Source organism: Psittacula echo, assembly GCF_963264785.1.
Source record: "Psittacula echo genome assembly, chromosome: 3".
In the NCBI taxonomy this organism is placed as follows: Eukaryota; Metazoa; Chordata; class Aves; order Psittaciformes; family Psittacidae; genus Psittacula; species Psittacula echo.
In genome coordinates, this window is record NC_137736.1 from 44,628,717 (window position 1) to 44,652,215 (window position 23,499).

The window sequence follows — 23,499 nt, forward strand, 5'->3', positions numbered from 1 at the left end:
GTAGGATTGGAAAGATGGTTACTTCAGCAGACAGCTCTGCATGCCAGGAAGCCCAGGGCTTTGAGCTCCCTCCTGACCAGCCTGGCTGCTGTCACTGCTGCTTTGTGGACAGGGCCTGTGGGTGTGTGAGGGAAGCTGTTACCTCCCAGCAGCTTCTGCATCGACACTGAACACCATTGCTCCCCCCATGATCTGTAAGCTGCAGCTCTCAGGGCCCTCTGCCTGACTTCCAGCCCCATCTTACCTCCTAGACTTGGCTTGGTAGGAAAGGATGTGTTTGTGGAGCACCCTTCATCCCTGGGGTGGTGTAATGCAGTTTTACCCATACTTGTGAGATGCCCTGAGCCTGCTCTGCCTGATGTGAAACTGTGGAGCCTGGGAGTCACGGTTCATTTTGCAGCAAAGTCAGTCTTGTGCTGCAAGAACATTGTTACATTAAGCAACATTGATCATCAGACAACTCAGAATGGACTTCACTAGTTAGATCTCTTAGATAAATTTAATGAGGAATGGCCGGTGTTTTTGCAAAGCCAGTTGATAATTCTCTTCTGAGCTTGACATTTCTACAAATGGATTAAAACAATTTATAGTTCTGCAGAGAAGACCTTCTGTGCAGAGAAGCCGCTTTCACTTTCAGCTCCACGTGGAAGATAATACCCAGCATTATTTCTAGAGACAACTTAATTTAAAGTCAAAGATAATTTCAAATATAATTCAAATTCTTGCAAATCTTTGGTCTTCTGCCTGGCCAAAAATACAGTTATTTACTTAACTCTGTGTTTAAGGTAAAAGCATCTCTTTCCTGTAGAAGAGTTGTTGCCCTTTAGGGAGATAAGATTTGAGTTCTGAGTATCATTAATTCTTTTTATAAACTACCTTCCTGTGAAATACATTTGCAAAATACACGCATTGCACTTCTGTTTCCTAGCCACGTATCCTGCATGCTCTGGTCTGCAGATCATATCGGGTCTCTCGTCTCCTTTATGGAATTATTTGCTGAATTCTTATACTCTCTCAAGTACTGGGAACAGAAGGAAACTCTTCTAAAAGGTTACATTATTGCCATAGAATGATTTATGTATGTATGTATGTATGTATTTTTACTGTTTGTGATACTCAGAAAGACCCCAAGCCTGGTGGCTATAAGGGAATTTTAAAGTTCAAATTAAGCAAAATAAATATTTTAGTGGGAGGAATGTTTTGATTGAAAGTAGGTGAAAACCTATCAGGTAATTATGGAAAAAAATGGTTGTCCTGTTCCCTTGCTAAGCTGTTATATATTTATACGAGCTGGTGAACTGACATTAATGGGATCTCAATACTATGGAAAAGCGAAGTCCAAGGAGTCTTAGCAAGGCATTAGGTATACAGTTATTCTTACAATATTTGAAATTAAAGTATTAGCGTTTTTACAAACTCAATTGTCTTTTGATACTGCAAGATACCTTTACCAGACAGTTGATATTAAAAACATTTTTCTGTGTTTGGGTACTTATTTTTTTTGCATGAGTTTTCATTGCTGCCATGTTCAAGCACTGTGTCTGACTTTTTAAAATTAAATTATTTCCCTGAAATTCCTGCTGCCCACGCTCTTATAAGCTTTGCTGCACAACATTTATGCGTAAGGACAAATGTGATTTATGATCCTTTAAAGCAAAATAAGCAGTCCTTTTCTGTTCACATACTGGTTGTTACTGCTTCAGTATATCTACTAAATGGGCAGATTTACTTGACATTCCATGAAACAAGGCAATTGGGCAGAAAATGGCATTCTTGGCTCTACATGGAAAAAAACCCTCTGTTTTTCTCTTGAAATGCCTATGAAGCACGCACTTGAACCATACCTTTTCCCTTTTTGTGTGTGAGGATCTTTGACTCTGGCTGGACAGTGTCCCAACACCACCACCCCCCCCCCCCCCCCCGTGAAATTCTGTGATGAAGCATTGCCGTCTCTTTTTGAATGTGAGGTACATAACATGGTTCCCCAATGCTGGCAGAAGAGTTGGCCCAACAGAATCTGCCCGTATCATTTAAAATAATGTTCTTACCCAGTTGTGGAGATCTGACCAAAATGCTTGCTGCCTGTCCAAGAGAGTGCATCTTTTTCACAAGTCTTCTTGTCACAGAACCATCCTGCATGTCTAGCTTCCAGGCATGCAGTTTCCTATTTCTGAGGATGACAGATTATCAGGAACTCAGATGTGAAGCCCAATATTATTTCCTTTTTTTTTTTTTTTCCCCAGTAAAGAGGATTAGCTGGAGGAATCAATGACCAAAGGGAATGATGGATTCACCATCCCTTGATATCTTCATAGCCAGTCTGAGTGCCTTTCTGAATGGTAATCAAAGGTGTGTTGGTTGGGTCTGTGCAAGGATAACCAGGTGACCATTTGTGGCTTGTTTTATGAATGGGTTGAGTGCAACTGCTCCCAGTGCATCTTCTGGCCATGAGATCCAGGATCTAAGGACCAGACTCCCTAGGGAGGTGTATCTTGTCTTGTGTCTGGAGTGTCACTTTGCTGGCACAGTGCCACCAGTGCCTGTCAGTGCAGTGAAGGGAGCAGTCTCTTGGTGCACAGGGTGACGGTGCACAGGTGTTGGGGACAGCACTGGAGGGGCCAGGGAAGAGAGATGAGCCAAAGGACTTTAGGCCGTATTGGATAGGGCTTTGAGGAACCTGGTATAGTGGAAGGTGCCCCTGCCCATGGTAGGGAATTGGAAATAGATGAACTTTAAGGTCCCTTCCAACCCAAACCATTTGATGATTCTATGACTTCGTGCAGCTGTGACTGGGCTGCTTCTGCCCTGTGTGATGTGTTGGCTCACTCCCTTTCTGAGAAGTTGTGTCACCTATCTTAATTGCCCTTCTTACTGCCTCTGCTTCATGCTGTCCTCATCAGCACCTTTTTATCTTCTCAGTGTTTTCCAGTTCTCTCCTAAATTGTCCCACTCTCCCAACTAATGTGCCTTTCTCTTCCCTCATGTATCACACACCGCTCATGTGATCCACCACTTTCCCTCTCCTGTTTCCATGTTACCTACCTAGGCTGTAAACTCCCTTGGGTTCTGCTACTTTGTGGGTATTAGTAGGGTTGGTTTTTAGATTAGTTCTGTAGGGATGCACAGAAATATGCATTATCTGACATGTTTGTTCCAGTGTGGACCATGAGGAGCTAAGTGCTTGAAATAAAGGTAGGTAGATCCCATTTATCTACATTAATGCTTCGCTACATGCTCGTTAATCCTTGGTGCCTTAGATTCCACTGTAGAAAGTGTGATTAATAACAACAACAGTAATAATTTGCAAAGATTTTTAATTTGGGAGGAAAAAAGGAAGGAGAATCCAAACCTGATAAGTTATTATGCAGATCATAGGGCTGAAAGTTACACTGAATTTAAAGTTGTGATGAAAAGTTTTTAATTCTGCACTGTTCTGTTTTTGTACATTTCAGCAAAGGTTTGCTTCTGAGGTCATGTTTTATACTTGAAGCCGCCACCACGAGAGGACTGTTCTTCTCATCACCAGCCACTGGCCTATGATGTAGCAGTGGGAATAGGAACAATTTTAAATATGATGGTGCATCCCATAAAGTTCCCTTGCTGGAGCAGAAGAAGAGACCAAGTACTACAGCATTGCAAGCTGGGGTCCAGCACTCCTTTTCTCTGTAGTAGCCTGACCATGCTTTCTCCATCCAGGGGACAGAGAAAGCAAAACGACGTCACTGGAGCTCAGCAATCTGGTCTCACCCCTGCCGGTCCTGGGATTGAGGGATCCTGAAATGTTTTCTGAAGTACACTGGCGTTTCCCTACTGCTGACTTCAGTAAAAGAAGCAGCAAGGGTCACTCTGGTGTGCAGCACTTGTGAGTATGTGTGTGAACTCTAGCTAAGAGAGGGGAGAGAGATAAAATCAGATGTGCCAGCAACAGTGGCTACGTTTCCTTTTCCTGCTAATGTCCCTGAACAATTGCAATATTTAAGTGTCAGCTGCTCTTTCTTCTTTTTTTTTTTTTTTTTTTAACCTTAATATTTTTCAATCTGAGGATTAGAGCCAGAAGATTTCTATTGTTTCTGAGCTGTGCCTCTCTAAAGCAAACAGGGTGTGCTCCTCCACTGCACCAGCCCCTTCCTGTGCACCTCCCTTTGGTGCCTACTGGCTGTAAAGCCGTGTGTTATCTCACACTGGGAGGATGAAGGACCTGCCCTACTCAGTTTGGAAAAATAATCGACTTTGGGCTGATGATTGGCTCCACGATGATCATTTTTGCTCATTGAGTCCCTGGCAGGAAATGAACACTCAGAAGTGATGTGGAAGTGTTACTTGTTTAGTGTTTTGAAATGTAGGCTAGAGAGAGAAAGAAAAGGGATTACAACACGAAAAAAAGAAAGAAAATGACTACCCTCAAAATGTATCTATTTTCTCCTGTAATGTTTGCAATGTGCTTTGGAAGCTGGGGGATTAATCTCCTTTTTCTAATGCTGTTTGCCAGGGTTACACAAGTTGTGCCTGTCTTCTGTGTCTCAGTGTCACTGGAACCAGTGTAGCCTGGTTTCTCTGCATTTGTTGTGCATGCAGCTGTGCCTTTGGTAATATTAAGAGTGATGTGTGCAACTCTGGAATATTATTTAACTGTGGCAGGTAGGAAAGCACATGTCTTCTGGGAGAACCTGAGTGCTGTTTTGTTTTTACTTTTTTTTTTAAAAAGCTCTTATCTCAATGTAGCGTTAAATATGTATATTTTATTAAATGGCAAAATTTTAAAAGTGGATTTGGTTCAGATTCCCAGCCAAATGCGGTTCTGACCCTGCAGATATTTCAAGACATTCACCCTGTGTATGTATAGTGGATGTGACATTAACAAACATTTTGATACCTTTAAAAATATTTTCAGACCATGTTCCTGAAGTCAGTGCACAAGTGCACATGCATTTGCAAATTGGGTAAATTGGTTTTGATCCTCAGGTGATCTTTGCTGCATCCTATTTTTAAACCTAAATGAGATCAGGCTTACATAAACTGTACAGGAAAAAAGAGTACACACCAGCTAACTATAATCACCTGTATTGAGACAGAGACTTGTGTCTCTAGGGTGTCACTACAGTCATTGGGGATAGAGATATTACTCCAGAGGTGATTCAAAGCACTTAATTTAGGCGCTTTGGGAAACTAGTCTTCTTATTTAGGTGCGAAAAATGAGGTTGTGTGACTAGCCCTCCCTGTTTTAATTTCTGGATGCAAGCCATAAAGAAAATGGTTGTTGCTATGTAAATAAATGACGGGAATTCTAACAGCACCGATGGCTCTGACAAGGGTTTCCTGTACCCCCTGGCAAGCTAATTAACCTCCCCATCTCCATCCAACAACACGAGCGTGCTGGGCTCGGCAGAGCTTTTGTGAGCCGTGCTCATTAATATTGGCATCGCACCCTCAGACCCTGGGAGGAAAGGTGGAAGAGAAGAGGAAAGATTTTTACAGCAGACAGCCACTTGATTTCTCCCCTATTGCAGAAGGTGATGAGTGCAATTGGTGAGCGCTGGGCAAAAGGAAGGATGTGTGTAAGCTCAGCTGGTGCTCACCATCCTGCAAGCAGGCAGGACTTTGACTCCGGGAGGTGGTGTCTGTGGTTATCCTGTGGAAGGCTTTCTTCTAAAAACAGTAGGAAAACACAGCTTGGCCACACCAGCTTATCCCAGCAAGCCAGACAAAACCCATCCGTGAGTCCCTGCCCCACATTGCTGCTGTTTACTGGGTGAACCCTTTAGCATGCTGCGAGCATGAGGTGCAGAGGGCAGAGCTGAGTTTGCAGCTGCACCTCTCATCCACACAGGGACAACCCTGATGAGTTTGGTATCTCTGCTACAGCCTGTAGCATGAATTTGTCTGTAACAGAAAAAGATGGTGGCTGCTGTCGAGCTGCCACGGCACTGGGGACCGAAACATGCCAGGTAGGGGCATGCTGAAATTTATCTCTTGCTACCACAGACTTGCAAATGAAGTCTTTTACTGTAGGAAGTCCCCTGAGCAGAACAGGCAGGACTCTGCTCCCAGCAGTGATCCTCGCTGATGAGCAGAAGGTGAGTTGTATTTTTTTGCTCTTTTCAGCCTCCCAAACTTTCATTTTTGTCAACTGACTGTGAAAGGTGTTGGTTGTCTCTGAAGCAGCATGGGCAGACTCATGCGGAAAGACTTAGCTCTCCTATGAAAGGATGAGTGGGAGGACTGGCACAGAGTTGAGCTTGATTAGTATTGAGTGTAAGTTTTTTCCTTGACAAGTCTTTGGCACATTTCTGATGACTTACCTCTTCTCTGTGCCAAGTCCTTGCAAGACATGTACTGAATGTCCAGTGCCAAACAATCTTTTTAAACATTAATCACTAAGAAAGCACATAAATGCTATGGTTCAGAAACTGTGTATGTGTCATTTGAACTAAACCAGAACAACTTTGGGCCACACTTGCTCTCTGTGTCTTTTTTCTGTAGTTTAGAGGTTTTTTTCTCCCTATAAACCACTTATGCAGATTAGACAGGTTATGGCTGGCCCTTGCTTGTGTGTAAACAGGTGGAATTCTGTCGTTAACCTTGTGCTAAGGACACCTTAATTTCCAGGATTGGTGCTAGCATGGATGGCAAGAACGAGTGGAACTGGAAAAGTCTGCTGGTTCAAAGGCTTTCGTAGGCCCCAAGGTGTCTGCACTACAGGTAACTTCTTGCTTCCACCCTACCCCTGAAGAAGCTGATCCCAGATGACAAAGGTGCGTAAGGCCCTTTCTTTACAGGGGTATCTAAACAGAAGCAAGGATGGCAGGAATGCCTATAGTCTTTATTTTGGCGTTGCTCTTCTTAGAGGTGAGGTTTGAGCCTGAGAAAAGGCTTACAAGTGGCAAAAGATGTGACATTTTTTGCCCTTTCTTTTCTCAAACGACTAGCCTTTCTGCTTCATTTGCCCTGGCCCTGACTCTTGTCTGACCTGTTGGTGATATTGATGAATTGGTTTGTCTTCCTATGCTGGTTTAGTAAAAAAACCCCAACCAAACAAAAAACCAACAATGTTTTCTTCTGGTTTTATGTGCAAGGGAAGAGCCATCTTGTGACATCTTACCCTAAGCCTTCCCGTTGAGCAAGGTTTACTCTGGTCAGGTTACACCATATGGTGCCATTCACTGGACACAGCTGGTAAATGAAAGACACCAATATTTTTAGTTTCTTCTCTTTTTATTCAGTTCAATCAACTTTGACTCTGTAGTGCTCCTTGATGATGAGGTCTGAAAGCAGGAGATCCACCTTGCCTGAAGCACTTAGAGCTATACTGGAGTAGGAGGGGAAATCTGCAAGTAACTAGCCCAATTTGGAGAGTGACTGAGCTCCTGCTCCCTGTCAGGAGCCATTAAAAACAGTTATTCTTGTGCCTTCTCAGAGTTGGATGGCAGGCACTAAGGTTTGAAAGTTTCGGGGTGATGATGTACCACCTGCACAGACAGTGAGAAGATCAATGTAGACAAGCGGTTCTTGGATGGCTTTTCATGTCTTCCCATTCTTCCATTTCAAAGACATTATTCAAATGTATGTCAAAAAGTTCTGCATGCCCTTTGACACCCTTGGATCCACTTCCTCTAGGGACACTATGGAAATCTCCAGCCTATTCCCTTTATTTCTGCTCTGAGATTCTTTTGTCTGTAGATAATGAGTTTTTTGACTTCTCTCTGCGGGTAATGCCTTTCATAAGATGTGGAGCCACTTCAGCCTCGTTTTGCAAGACAAGTGCAAATTCTGTCACTGAAAAAGAGAATATGGATTCCCCTGCTTTTGTCATTTGACAGTGTCTGAAGTCTGCCAGAAAGTCTGAGAATTTCCCTTTAAGTTGGAGAAGTAAACTTAATTAAAACTTGCCTTTCTCTTATTAGCCTACAAAAACTTCCACTCTGGGAATCTCTCACTGGAGATGCAGAAGAAGCTACTGCTTTTAGGGAAAACACCTTGTTATTAACTTCCAAAATTTGTACATTTTAAAATTCATTTTTGTTTGGCTACAGAACAAAATCCAGGCTTTTCAACATTTCACCTTTCAAAAAAATTTTGGATAAGGCAAATTTTCTAAAATTTTAGTTTCAGAGCCCAGAAATTTGTTTTTTTCCTTTTTTGGGCTTCCACTTGTATTTTGTTTAGATAATTTTCATTACTTTGTGATCTTCCAATAGTGGAAGTGAAGTAATATTTTTATTTACTGTAATGTAATAGTAGAAATATTCTAATATTTTTACTTTTTGCCTAGGAACAACTTATCACAAGCTTAACTATATGGGACTGAAAATACAAAATGAACTATGATTTACAATCACAAATTAAATTTGTTTAATTTTAAAGTATTACATGGGAATACTAATCAAAATTAACATATTTTATGTAATATCAATCTTAAAACAATGCCAGTTTTTTAACAGAAAATGCTGCAACTGAAATTTTGGTGAAATTTACCTCTTAGAAGCTGGCCCCTTTTTAGAAGCTGCAGTTCAAAGACATAGGAAAGCCCTATGATAATTTGCAATTTGATAGGTTTTTTTCATTCTAGACACGTCTCAGTTTTGCTTAAAGATCACTGAGGTAGCCAAAGAAAAGGGCAGGTAAGTGGAGATAATGCATATTTATTCTGAGCAAAGATTTGACTGTCTCTTTCCAGCCAACCCACGCACAATAGGTGACTATACTCTTTTTATTTAACTCCATACCATTACTAAAACTGCTGTAATTAATTGCAAGGTGATTCTTTTAAAATGTGGTTTCCATGATGGGATTTGAGTCCCAAAATAATTCAGTATGGAAATGCTGTTGTCATATTTGTTGCCAAGAAATGTATCCTGACTTCTGTCTATTAAGTGAGGTTAATTTACACATTCAGGCTGTAAAATGAACTTCAGGCTGCTGAGGGCAATGAAATACTGTGGTTGAGCTGTGGGATATAGCTGTTCACTTTAAATGGAAACCCAGGAGCATATCACGTCATATCATATTTAGGTCTGCAGACCTATGCTTTTCTTTGGGACTGACACAGTGCATGAATACAGTAATCATTAAAAAAACTTCAGAGAGTCTTGCTGAGACTAAGAAGCATGACTTTGTTGATAAAATTAGCCATGTTTGAGAGTATGAAGGGTGAGGGGAGAAAGAAGTGGAATTAGTCACAGTAACGTCAGCGTTGGGTTTAATCCAGGTGAAATCCAGTGAAGCATTTCTGTAGTTTCTTGCTTTCTGAAGTCTATACATTGTTTCTTTGGACAAATTAAGTACTGCAATTCTTTGATGTCCCCAAGATCCCTAATGAAGTTTCAAGGATCCAACATCTGCTCATATCTATTGCTCAGCTCAAGACATTTCCCTCTCTAATATACCTTCTGGCCACTTGACCCTACACCACTTGACTAGGGGCTCATTACAAATTGAGTTACTTGCCTGGGAGGAGTGGGGGCATTTCAGGACCATGGCAGGAGGAGAGGAGCTGGAAGTTTTGAGAGCGATTGTCAGTCTGTACCTCCATGCCATGTGCTGGGGCTGGCCATAGCTTTCAGAAGGCTGAAGCTGCCCTGGCTGTTGCTCATGGGTACGCAGCCTCAGCCAGAGCCGTTGATTGGGTGATCCAGCCTCAAACAGCCCAAAGCTACAGGCAGAGCCTGTGGTTCTGGCTCCTGAAAGCTGGGACCTCCCCAGGCCCATAAAGCTTCTCACTTCACCCAGCAACACCATGTCAGGAAAGAGATAAAAAACCACTCCCGACCTCCTTCTCTCCACCCCCTCCAAGTAGGGTAAGTGCTGATCTCTTTCATGTCTCTGATATCACATTTCAGATGCTGTCACTACACCCGGGTGGGATATTTTCAGTTGAAATACCTAAGGAGAAATGAGAACAGTTTTGGTAAGAATAAATATCCGGAGCTCAGCCTCCTTTGCATTGCAGTGGGATTTGGAAAGAGTAAAATGAAGTGTGAAAGAAAGAGTTTGTTTATGCAGGAAGCTGCTGTGAAGCAGGACAAACCAGACTTCACAGCTCTATGCTGCCATGCCTGAGCTGTCTCCAGTGTTGGAGTTAGTCATTTGGGAACCACCTGCATTGTAAAAAAACCATCCTTTTGACGAGCTTTCTCTGCAAATGTCTCACCAGTGCTGGCATGACACAGTTGGGCAGCACAATTCCCAAGACCCTCCATGTGCTGTGCAGACTTTCTCACCCCTGTGGCCAACTTCTACTTCAGTCAATTAAAAATTATCTGTGCTTTGTTGTACTACATAGTTGAAGTGCATGTATGCCTATACTTTGCAAGTCATTTGCAGGTTATAATGCTTCACAGACTGAGGATGCTGCTGTATATCTGCAAAATAGGAATATAGTCCCTGAATCACTCCAAACGCTCTCAAATCACATGGTAGCCTACTTGGAAGCAGTTGGTGTTCACTTGCTGTGGTGAGGTGAAGCTGTGCGATCAACTTGCAGTGGGAAACCTGAACATGCCAACTGCTCTGATGTTAACGTGCCAGTATCAGCCAGGAAACTGTTACACCAGAGAGCTCGTACACATCAGCATAATAACCAAGGACACTCTTTGGAAAGATGGAGCAACTGAATAAATAATATATGTGGACCAAAGAAGGGCCATGAAGATGATCAGAGGGCTGGAGCACCTCTCGTATGAAGACAGGCTGAGAGGATTGGGGTTGTTCAGTATGGAGAAGAGAAGGTTCCAGGGAGAACTTATAGCAGCCTTCCAGTGCCTAAAGGGGGCCTGCAGGGAAGCTGGAGAGAGACTTTTTACATGGGCTTGTAGTGATAGGATAAGGGGGAATGGCTTTAAGCTGAAAAAGGTTAAATTTAGATTAGATATTAGGAAGAGGCTCTTTACAGTGAGGGTGGCGAGGCACTGGAACAGGTTGCCCAGAGAAGCTGTGGCTATTTCCTATTTCTAGAAGTGTTTCTAGCAACCTATTTCCTATTTCTGGAAGTGTTCAAGGACAGGTTGAACAGGGCTTTGAGCAGCCTGGTCTAGTGGAAGGCGTCCCTGACTGTGGCGGTGGTGGTGGTGGGGCAGAACTAGATGATCTTTAAGGTCCCTTCCCACCCAAACCGTTCTATAACTCTGTGATTCTTTTACATAAATTGCTTTCCTTCTCCAGGTGGTTGAGTGTCTTTCAGGGTGAAAACCAGGTAAGCTTTGGCCTTTGACTAAGCCCTGGAAACCTGGTAGAGAAGAGAACAAAGTATTGCATCATACTCCAGAAACAAAAGCAGCAGCAGTGCCCTCATACTGCAACACTTTCTGTATGAAGCTGAATAATATTTACCAGATTTGTACATGTGTCTCTAAGGAATTCTGAAAACAGTTTTAGAAATACCTGTCCCTGTTTCAATTATCTTCATTCAGCAAGCAGCACTATTGCAACTCAGTGGGGTCTGAAACATTAATGACATTTCCCAGCAGTGGCCCAGACAGATGAGGCAAAGTAGAAAGAATTGGTTTAGCCATGGAAAAAAGCATTGAAAACAGAAATCCTGAAGTTATGCTAAGTTTTGTAATTTTATTAGTTAATTTAACAGTTCATTTAACAGTTGTTAATCAGTTTTTTATAAATAGCTCTCTCTAATTAGGAACTCTTAATATTATATTGGTATTCTTATTTAAACCTCATAGTTACATTTCAGTTGTGAAAACTGTAAATTTAACCCTTACTATTGAACTAAGACCCTCACTATTTTGAAGATAGTTTTATAAAGTTTGATGTGCTCTGTAATGAATATTCTTAAGTGAACATGACCTTAGATTTATCTGTGAACTCAAAGATCTTTCAGATATGTGTGGTTGAGACAAATTACTCATCCTATTGCTTTTGAACTTGAATGGGCTTTCTAATAGACTTTTCCAAGTTTCAGATAATGTTAATAATCTAAAACTTTGGAAGAAGAGGTAATTATCTGCTTTCTCAGCAGGAAATTTTCCTATATTATTGTATCCTATTGTAAATTGTATCCTACCATACCCTACCCAGCCCTATTTCCTGGTGTCAGGATGTAATAACAGAGTGTTTTCCAGAGGTATGTTGAATGTACTCTGTTTACTAACACTGAACTAACACTTGTTATTGGAAGCTTGTTCTTGCTCTTATCCTCTCTCCCCACAGGGAGGATTGTTTGAGGTGTTCAGTTTCTAAATTACAGAAGGACCTTTTTTTCCCCTTTTATTCTATCTGTACCTGCAACTTGGTGTGTATTTTGGGAAAAGAAAAATGAGGGTTGCAGAATTGCACTTTGTGGTAGGTACCTAATGCTGAAGCCCACAAGAGTTGAAGGTCTCAGAGCTCCTATACGCATGCCAAACCAAACGGAAAGAAACTTTATTTTCCCACGTAAGTCAATATTTGCCTTTGTGCAACAAACTTCTGCCGTGCCTAGGAGCTCAATTTCCCCACCTAACAGGAGCAACCAAGTCGTTAAGAACTTGATTGTGCAAACTGTTGATTGTCATAAGCTTGTAAAGAAGGGGGTTAGTTGTAGATGCTCGGTGTTTAACAGGGTGAATTCTTACTGCCTTTAATGCACCTGTCCATGTGGTTGGCTTTTTTCGGCTGAGTAGTCTTTAAGGCTTTCTATCTCAATATCTCATAAATAAATTATTTATTACAGGTACCGCCTCTTCACTGAATTCTCCTAAACTGCTGTGGAGAACAAAACATACTGATTTACTGGTGCTGCAGATAGATGCAGGTCTGGAGCCATCCGATCCTATGGTGTTGTTCAGCTTCTCATAAAGGGATAAGAAAGCAGAGGTGGGGGTACAGACTCTTGCAGGTCTATCCAAAGTAAAGGAGACTGAGAGATAGGAGCATCTGGCAGCACTAACCTGAGATGCACAGAGGAATTGCTTGCTGGCTATTTCATTATCCAAAGAATGTAATCTCAGCACTGAAATTACTTAGGCTTGGCACCAAATTGTTAATGAGCTTGTTGACATGAAGTTAAAAAGATTTGAAAAGGCAACATATGGACTAAGATATGATAAGGACAGGATGCCTCTCACTCACAGAAATACCAGGAGATACTTATAACACTCATCAATGATACTCACTTTCTTGAAAGCATGCCTTGTCTTTTTACCACTTCCTTGCAAGGAGGGAGTCAGGATAATAACCCCAGGGAGATCATTCCTTCCATCCTGCTGTTTCACAATATCAGCTCAAAAGGGAAGGTTGTTGGAAACAGACCAACTCCTGGAAGTCCCAAAGTTGTCTTGGCTCCTAGTTACCTGTAAGACTGCTTTGCTTAGGTGTGTTGTTTCCACAGAATAAAGACATCCCTTTTTTTTTTTTTTAGAATCATCAGTGTCACTTTGAGCACTAGTCGTGCTTTCAGAGAAAAATCAGTAAAGCAAAGGGCTAAGTTCTTAATTGTTTACTGGCAACAAAGTTAAAGTACAGAAATATGAAAAAATAAATAAATGCGAACTTCAAATATGCTTCACAGCTACAGATTGCTCCGTCTGTCTCACAGGATTTTTTTGTGGAAGCCGAAGAACATTTCTGTCCCAGAGCCCTGTTTCAGAGCAGCACCTCACCTGGGGCTTCTCTGTGTCCCTTCCCCTTTACACTGCAGGTGAAGTTGTCTCTGTTGTTGAACACAGGTGAGAGGACAAATAATTTCCAAAAACTTCTAACCCTCATCTGCCCTCTATTTTCTTTTTCTTCTGATCTACCTTTTAGCTTAATCTACTCAGCATTTAAGATACGTAGAGAATCTTTGCAGTGCTTATCTTTCATACTTACTTCTTCCTCAATAGCATTGCCGCTGTGCGCCTAAAATGTAACATTTGTCATCAAGGCATTTTTGGAAAAAGCTTTTTTGTTTGATAACCTTTTATGAATATTAGGTATAACGCAGAGGCAAGGGGTATGGGACATGGAACAATTACCTCTCTCTGGCAATGTTAATTTTAGGGGATATATTTTATTCAAATCTAAAGTGGTCCATTCATATATATATATATATATACATGCTTTGATGCTGTTTGGAGCTTGCAGGTAAGTCTTATGCTTTATGATGGTGCTGGATCCTAGTACTTTTACAGTGTTGTCCCAGCATTACTGACATTTATGGCCAAAAAAGTATCTTTAGGATTTCACTCTGGACCTTTTAAGAAGCAAAAAATATTGTTCTGTACTTAAACCAGAAATCCTGATCACCAGTAGAGCTTTTATCTTGTTCTTGCCTATACCTACATGGCTTCCTAATGCATTATATCTCTATCCTATTTTTATAAATAGAAATTTACCAATGATGCCACTGTATCTTTGCCAATTAATATATATTCATACCATCTTTAAAGTCTGCTAGTAAATTTCAGCTCTTGCAGCACATAAATCTGCCACATGCTATGTAGTTACTTTCCAAAATGGGAGAGACATTTTACTTACAACTCACCCTTCCAGGCTAGTTGAGGTAAGAAGTTTCAAGGTATGATTCATCATGATATATTTGAGATTATGCTTTCAAATTCATCCTTGGCTCTGTCTCCTAACATTTTCACTAAATGCTGAGCTGACAGCTGGTTTCGATGCACAAGCTTTGCATTTTGCCTTACTGTTATAAGACCTTGCAAGTTCTCTGCAATAACTGTATTTTTCTTAGTAAATGATTATTTTTTTATAGTGTTGCATGAGGAAGGCTGCTGGAAAAATAGTATGCTCGTGAGAGGTCAAAAAATGAATGTTGGTAGAAACAGTCTGATGTGGTATGCAGACCACTCTGTAAAAATTGGCCTTTACTTATTTGTCAGAAGTTATCTTAACACAGTGGCTAATGAAGCCGCAATGGGAAAAAGTAGAGAAATAGGTTATCTGATTAGGTAAGTATGGATATAATTCCTTGCTGAAGAAAATACTAGCAAGTTTTAGTATACATGTGCTTTCAGAACTCTGACTTCGATATTCACATGTTAAAAAAGAGACAAATATGAAAAATAAAAAAATTAAATAAATACAATTTGGAGGCAAAATTCTTCTTAGAATAGCAGTTCTGGTATTATTAATAAGTGATTACGTCTTGGCAAGGGACAAACACATAGAAAAATCAATACTAATTGGTTTGGATCACTCAACAACATTAAATATGATGGACCACAAATCCATGCTGGATTCCCGGTGGCTCTTCTGGGGTAGATATTTCTGTGCTTTGATTACTCCATGGTTTCCTTGAAACCTCTCAAAAAATAATCTGAAGAAAATGTGTGGTGGTTTGTTTCTTTTGTTTTCTTTCTTGTTTGCTTTTGTTTTTTTGTTTGTCTTGTTTTGTTCATTTTTTTTTTAACCTGAATTTTTTATTTGGTATTCCCATTTATTTGAAGGCTGTTCGAGAAGGCTAAATTCTCTGTGCTCTGGCTGGCAGGTGTATTTCTTACCTTTCCTGATCTTGGGATGGTTCTGTACGGCGTTTTGCAATGAGAAGTTGTTCATCGAATCATTAGGGATGTTGATAGATTCCTAGAAGCAGTAAGAGACATAGAAAGGATGGAAGATTTATGGCCTTTCTGTAGATGTGGTTTGGAGCCCTTCTTTCTCTGTGGGACTGTCAGAGGTAGTTATAGTTCTCCCTGTTGATATGTGGACTCACAACTATTCTTTTGTGGTTTTTTGCTAGGCTGTCTCTTCTATATTTAGCCATACATTACTTTCAGCTGCAGAAAGCTTAGAAGATTTGACTAAGCTGGATGTGGGTGGTAGACTCATGTGAGTACTGCTTGAATTGGTTCAGAACAGATTTGGCATGTGCATTTCCTGATGGAATAGTTGGGATAAAAACTTTGACTTGTGAGGTTGTTTAGGAACGCTTCATTTTGAAAATTTGCACAGGGTGTTAAGTCATATGACAACGTTTTATTTCCCTCATGGGATTACTGAGATCTTGCTGGTTTAAAAGCTGTGAAATGGAAGTCCTTTGAAAATTATTAACAACATATTGAGCTCAATAAATCCTTATAAGAAAAGACCTATGCATCTGTAAGCTTTACTCAAGGACTGACAGATGAGTCTTTGGTATCAATCATCATAATTCTACTGACACCAGTGTTATGCTATTCCATGTAATCTGAAAGTCTGCCCTTCAGGATAAGGCTGGCATGGTGTGTTTGCTCCTTTTCCTAAGCATAGTTTTTCTGTTGTGAACACTGAATTGTCTGTATGAATTTTTGTGTTAAATATTAATTTGTAGCAAAGCCTGTGAAAACCCTAGAATTTCAATTAGTGACACTGCTTTTGACAGTAATAGGCCAAGACCTACTCGACTAGGCATTGCACAAACTTGTAAGAAGGAGCTTGCAATTGAAAAAAGTTTACAATCCAACGCTAAGATGGGAGAAAACTGATGTTGATAGCATATTGAGGAGCCCAGAAAAACAGTGAGGCAAAGTACCTCAGCCTGAAGCAGTAATCTTGGCACACAAAGAGCTTAGCTATTGACATATTTTGTAAACATCAGGCAAGACAGTGCTTCAAGGAGTCATATAAGGGATGTCTTTTGTTGTCTTTTTTCCTAGCAGCAAGAGAAATCATAGAAGGTGCTTACTTGAAAACCTAAGTGGAAAATAAAACTAGTACCTTGGGCTGGGTGGTAGTAAGATACAGCTACTGATGTGGAGGTGGTAGGGAAGGAGTAGGCTGCAAAGGGCTTTGAATTTCTATTGGATTTGAGAAGGCTGTTGTTTATCAAGACCTAGAACTAGTACCTAGCTGAACTCAAGGGCTAAGTGTGCAAATACATTTATGAATCATATTTCTTTAAATCCAGCTAGCTCTGTTCAGTGATAAGAGTCAGGTAGGAACTTTTTGCATTGATTCTGCTTAGAGAGACCTACCTTCCAGATAACTTTAAGACATAATTCAATGTAGTGATTTGATGCTGAACATGATTAGATTATTTAAGCTTGTAAAGGAGGCTTCCCTTCCTTTTTCTCAGTTTAATAGATGAAATAAGGGATGTTTCAGCTCATGTTTGAAGGCTGTTCTTCAGTGTTTGAAGTGCCAGTGCTATGTAGCTCTTACTGTAGGAAGTTCTTGCTGTGCTCTGACAGAGCTCAGATCTCACTCTTAAGGCATAAGGCAAAATATGCTCCCCTGAGGTTTTTTCATCTTCCAAGCGTAGGCTGACTGAACTCTCACCAATGCTTTCCATATTTTGGTGTATGTCAGCTTGCTCCGGAAATGCTCTTATTGCACATTTATCACAAACAAAACAGCAATGAGATTTTTTAAAATAAATGACTGAACCAGTGCTTTATGAGGGCCATTTACGTTAGACAAGTACTGACTGATCTTATGCCAAAGCACTCTCTTTTGGCTATTAGCAAAATAAAAGGTTCATATGTTTCAATATCTATGGTCTAGTTAAAGACATCAGGCTGAAATATGCTGGAGTTAGATATAGCCATTATATTTTCATGTGGGATCCATCAGTCAGAAAGTGCATGGGCCTCAGGAAATGAAATAATAAGCTTAGTAATGGTGGGAGCTTAGAGGGAGAATATGCTTAATATAATTAGAAAGAGTTTCAATCAAGGAACAACTTCACCTTACAAGTGTTCTTCCACAGAGAAAGCACTTCCCATGAATGACTTTTGCTGCCCTGGCTTCTTGATCTTCATGCAAAATTAACTAAGACTCATCAAAATTTCATGCCCTGTAAACTAAGTCACTTTGGTTTTGTGTCACCCAGATGAAATATTGAAGACCACAGAACTCGCTAATAAACTATAATTTTAAAAGAATGGGTGGGGAAACTTGCGGTGGCGAGGAAACAAAAAACGATTAAAAAACTATACTTGAAAGTGGAACCACAAGAAGGAATTAAGCTTCCAAGGAATGATGAAGAAACTCAAGGAAATAATTGAAGGAGGAAATGTCATTTTAACCTTTTAAAATATTAAAAAATTAACACACCTGAAATATCACCAAAAAAACAATCCTGTAAACAAATCTGTATTCATGGGGCTTCATGTCTGTCTTCAGGGTGCTCTTCAAATGTGCAAAGCATCAATCTGGTGGCCTAAGGAGGACCTATGAGATGATGTGAGCTCAAGTTATAACCGTAGGGAGAAGAATGCTGAAATTTCCAGATTGTTTTTTCCTTCTGGATTACATTTTGGATTATACATAATTTGTAACCTAGGATAACACTCAGGAAATGCTTCAAGAAATTATACTCTGAAAAGACTGTTTGTAGCTGACACAAATCTATTTAGCAGGCATGTTTATCAGATTTACTTGTGTTCCTGCACAGCTGAAAGGTGTTGATAGTTGTAATACGGCTGCCAAGCTCCAAGCAGCTGCTTGTTGCTCATGGAGTATGCATGGAATGGATGCTAGCTGGTGAAATGTAAATGACTGACTTATTTATAAATGTGGATCTTTATGACTATATAATCATGGGATTGTCTTTGAACAATGGTCCCAAACCATCAAATACTGCTGGTGCCCCACCTCTGTCACCTGGTGCCTTGAAGACAAGTTCTGTTGAAAACCCACTGAAAAGCAAGTTATAAATTCCTAGCTGATGCTGTTGTCATGTGGCATTTACAGTAGTGGATGTAAATCATTCATAATTCAATATCAAACTGAAAAGTGTAAATGAGTTTGCCTCTGTGGTTAAAAAGAATAAAGTATTGATTACCATAACAAATTAACAACTTGAAACCTGATCTATATCTTCTGAGTGCTGAGAGCTTTGAACTGGAACAGTCATGTATTACACATTAACCTCACAAGATTTAAAAACAGTTGCGCTACAATAATAGCTAGTTATTAGATGAGTTCTGTAAAAATTATTTTAATGGCATTTACTGCAGGGTTAGAACAATTACCAAGCTGCAAGCAAACTCATAGCTTTTCATTAATTAAGATAGTTGAGCAAGACCCTGTTCTCACAGATTTGTTGTGAGAAACGATTATGGTAGGCACATGGGTGAGATAATGTGAGAAATGTATTTTCAATGGCAGGCAGATGGGTGAAAACATGAACTGTTGCAGGATGGTAGAGGGAGCTAAAAAGCACTTGGTACTTCCAGAGGCTTCTATGTTGATATGGTTAGACGTTGGCTTTTCATAGGGCTGGATCTGTTCTATGGATTGGAAACTTACAGGGAAAATTAACCTACAAAATCTGTCTGCATGATGGAGGAAGAAGTTACATTAAAGCCCCACTGATAAACCCTTTTAGGATGCTTCTATCTGCTTTGGATTTTCTCTCCTTTCTTCCCCTCATGATGATAAGTGAGATTTCACCGACTAATATGACAAGATGACAGCGTGAAAGTGTACTGGTTTGAATCAATACTCACCTCTAGCCAGCAAGCTGCTTTCAGGATAGTACTTACAATAATGCTAAACTGATAGGAGCCTGAAAACTACAAGAGAATGGGATGAATATTCATTCACATTTTTAAGGAACTTCTATTTGGCTGTACTCACACTTAGTCTGTGTCTTGTTTATGCAAATGTTTTTATAAAGTGGTTTGTTGGCAACAGTATTCATGGAAATTGAAAAATACAGCAAATATTGCAGATGATGATAGATTTCTTTTTTTCAGATCCACAGCAGGGCTTGCAAGTAAAGCCAGGAATTACATTCATAGTCACGGAACAAAAACATATTGTTTGATTATTCTGTAAACCAAAATGCTTTTAGCTGAAGATGCTCAGATCTTACAGGACACATTTTGCTGATAAAAATTCTCCACAGAGGCTACTGTGACTACCTTACACTGCAGAGATTGTGGTACGTTGCTGGACAATTTGAAAACAGAAAATAGCAGGTATGTTTGTGATGAAATGTTAAGCTGCCTTCTGAGCGATATAAATTATCTCTTTTTCTTGACTGGATATTGAAAGAAACAGCCAGTAGACCTATGAAGATAGGGAACCTCTCAGAAGCCAAAGAAGAGGCTTTCTACTTTTACAGATGAAATGAAAGGCATTTTGCCCCTCCTTTCACTCTGCAGTGGTGAGCTTTCACCAGGAGGAGGGTAATCATTCTAAGTGTTTGAAGGCAAAAATTGAGGTTAGTATTTAGTTCATGAGGAACAAAGAAAGGTACTGCTACCATTGGAAAAGTGTTCCGGGGGACATGATGGGGTTGGGGAAAGCTTGGAAATCCTCAGCTGGGTTGAATTTATCTCACTTTACTGTGACAGATCTCCCGAACTCCTCATGTGATCTGATCTTGCTTGGGTGGAACACCTAATGCTAGACTAAATTGTTGTCATATTGAAGTTGACAATGTGTGTTGATAATATTTTATATTATATGAATATAAAAATTGCACAAAACCTCATCGGAAAGCCTTGAACCTTTTGACGACCACTATAATAGCATGCAGAGATCTAGGAACACCTGGGAAAGCTGCTGCTATGGTTTTAAGAAACCTAAGTGCCCTGAAGTGTTATTTATTTAGTGACATATGACAAATTGTTCTATGACGGCTAGGTGATTGCAACTTAAAAATAAATTAAAGCTTCTCTTTGGGTGTCCTGCTCAATTTTGATATACAACGCTCTAAATAGGAGTCTTGGCTGCCTGGGATGTGCAGCATTTAAAGGACCAATTAAACTTACACAACTCTGGCAAAGTTTCCCATCAGCATTATTACTTCCACTTTGTTACACTGTATTTTGTACTGTTCCTTGTGCTTTATCTGTTGTAGATTTGTTTCTCATGCTAATTAAGGTAGGTTTATTTCTTGATGTGTGGAAGTATTTATTAGTGTATCAACTGGAGGGCTGATGTGCCAATAACTTTGCTCTATCCTTCTCTTCTTGGCTAGGCCACCACACCAGAGGTACAAGTGGTGGATAGGACATGGTTTCTGTCCTGCTAGCTTGCATCCACAGATGGTCCAGTCCCATTTAAGACTGCAGGAACTATTTTCAGCTGATTTCAGCTGAATTTGTTTCTACACCTATGTGGGTAGAATCATGTGCTGTCCCAATGCACAGAGAGATAACTAATATTGTTGTCTCACTTTCTTGTGGCTAATCGTCAACCAAAAAAGTTGCTGAAAGTGGATGAAATGTTCTTTTTCACTATTGGCTGCAATAGGAAATAGGAGTGTGAAGAGATCAGTTCAGTGAAAGTACTTCTTTTGTAGTCAGAATTGATTTGGAATGACAATTTAAGCGAGAGAGATTTTGGCACACGACTGTTCACATTCATACCGATCTCATAAGCTACAAGGAGAGAAGTGTGGAGTGGTTTGTCCTTTTCTGTTTTTGTATGAAGATCACCTTGCTTTATTTTCTTAGTACAACCTGGGGCTACTGCAGAGTGGATGAGGCTTTGGCTGTAACATTAATATCCACACAGCAAAACGATCCGGTTGTGCACGGTGAATCCCTCATTTGGTGCTGCAGCCTTTGTAGATTACGCTGCTGGTTAGTGTTGCCTTCCCTGTGGGAATCAAAGCACCCACTCCTTTCCACTTGTGGTGAGGAAATTAATATCCTATTCATGTAGCTGTATATTGCTTTTAATTGGTTTAGTATTAAACTATCAACTGCTTGAATGAAATGTTGTGGGGAAGGTAATTTCAAGGAGGCAGTTTGTCTCTGGACAATTCAGTGTTTATTTCCATGTTATTGAATCACACAAGGGAATATCTCATGTAGAAAACTGCATTTTCAGAGAAATTAATGACCCCTTAATAAAACAATGAACTTTTTTCCTAAATAAAATGACTGACAAAAATGATGCCACCAACTTCGTGGTAACACATCTGCCCAATACGAAAAGTGGGTAAATACTTGTGAATTGCACACCAAAGGCGATCAGGGAGAACTGGTAGCACTAGACACACAAATAATATTTTATTAACTTTATCAGCCCATTTATTGACTTCTTAGGGGCAGAAAGCCCCTGGAGGTGGAGGTCTGTCTTTGTAGTCATGTTCCCCCGAACACTGGGCTAGGGGTCCAAATTGAAATGGCTCTGCCAACTGCTGTGGAGCTGTGCTGGGAAGGGTGGCTCTGTTGTCCTTACCTAATGACGGTGTTGATGTGGAAGTGCCACATCCAAGTGCTTGGTGAGTTCTGCAGCTGACAGTCTGGATGGGACAGAAAGATGCTGCAGTACTATGAGTGATGGTAGATAATCCAGTGCTGTTCTAGGATTTTTCCTCTCAGTACTTTTTTTCTTTCTGCTGTCCACTCAGGAAGGGAGTATGTTCTTTTCCTCAAATATGGGTGGAATAATAAAAAGCTGCAGCTTTTCACACATTAGATCATATTTAAAAATAAGATCTCTACCCATGCATCTGAAAAAAATGTTACACCTGTATAACTTGAAAAGGTGCATTTCGTCAGAACAATGTTGGTGGAATTTTTGTTTCATAACCAGCTCCCAGTATATGAAGTTCTTGCGGTCTGACCAAAACACATTTCTTTTTCCTTCTGGCAACATTTTCTTTTGGAAAGGAAACTCTTTCAGGTTGACAATAAAATTTTCTGAAGCAAACAGTTTTGTTTAAAAAATGCTAATGGAATTTTACACTTCTAAAGATTTTTCTCCATTTTCTACTGCAACTAGTTGTGGGGCTGGACTGAGTAATTTCTAAATGGACATGCACATCAGCTGATAAGATTTTGAACAGTAAACAAAGGAAGTTTGTGCAACTGAATACACAGGCAGGTATGTAATATTGCTTTGATGCCAAAGCTCCCCTTAAGGAGGGTGTAGATAGGCTGGGGTGGGGCAGGTGAAGAAGGTAAAAAATGGAGAGGGGGTTCAAGATTCCATGGAACTCTGGTAAGCCTGGAACTAATGATTGGGCAGGCTGACATGTAGGGAGGGAATCCGAACCCGGCTGGAGAAATCACAGATCTCCATGAATTTGGTATGGCAAATACATGACTGTTATGAACACCTAGCTGACAGCACATTCTCCATGGATCAGTGCACTGGCTTTGACTGTGACACTTGCATGTGTCAGGCCTGGGGGTGTCAGGTCACATCACGAAGGGGTGAAAAAACCCAGTGTTACGGAGAATCCAGTTTAAGTGACTCACCTGATACTGTGTCAAAACTCAGCAAAGGAAGCAGGCACTGACAGATCCAATTCCTCTCTGGCCAGGCTTGTGTGCACTCAACTGCATTGGTAACAATGAATCCACAGTGAGGAGAAAGATCATTTTAGGTTTCAGGATCACTAAAGATCTGGCAGACTGTACATACTCAAAGCTGTGAAGCCCCATCATTATGCTGAAGATGCTTCTTGGGCACTGTCTGGGTGTTGACTGCCTCTGCTACAGCATTTTGTGCCATCCTCTTGCTTCTCCCATTGATTTGATATATCCAGGCATTATTGTCTTATTTCCCAGGCAAGGTGTAGGTTGCATAGCAAAAGAGTGCTTCTTCAACTGCACTTTGCTTTGGATATGATAGGCTGGCACTGTCTCCTGCTGAGAAGAGGGAGTAGAGTGGTTTAGAGAG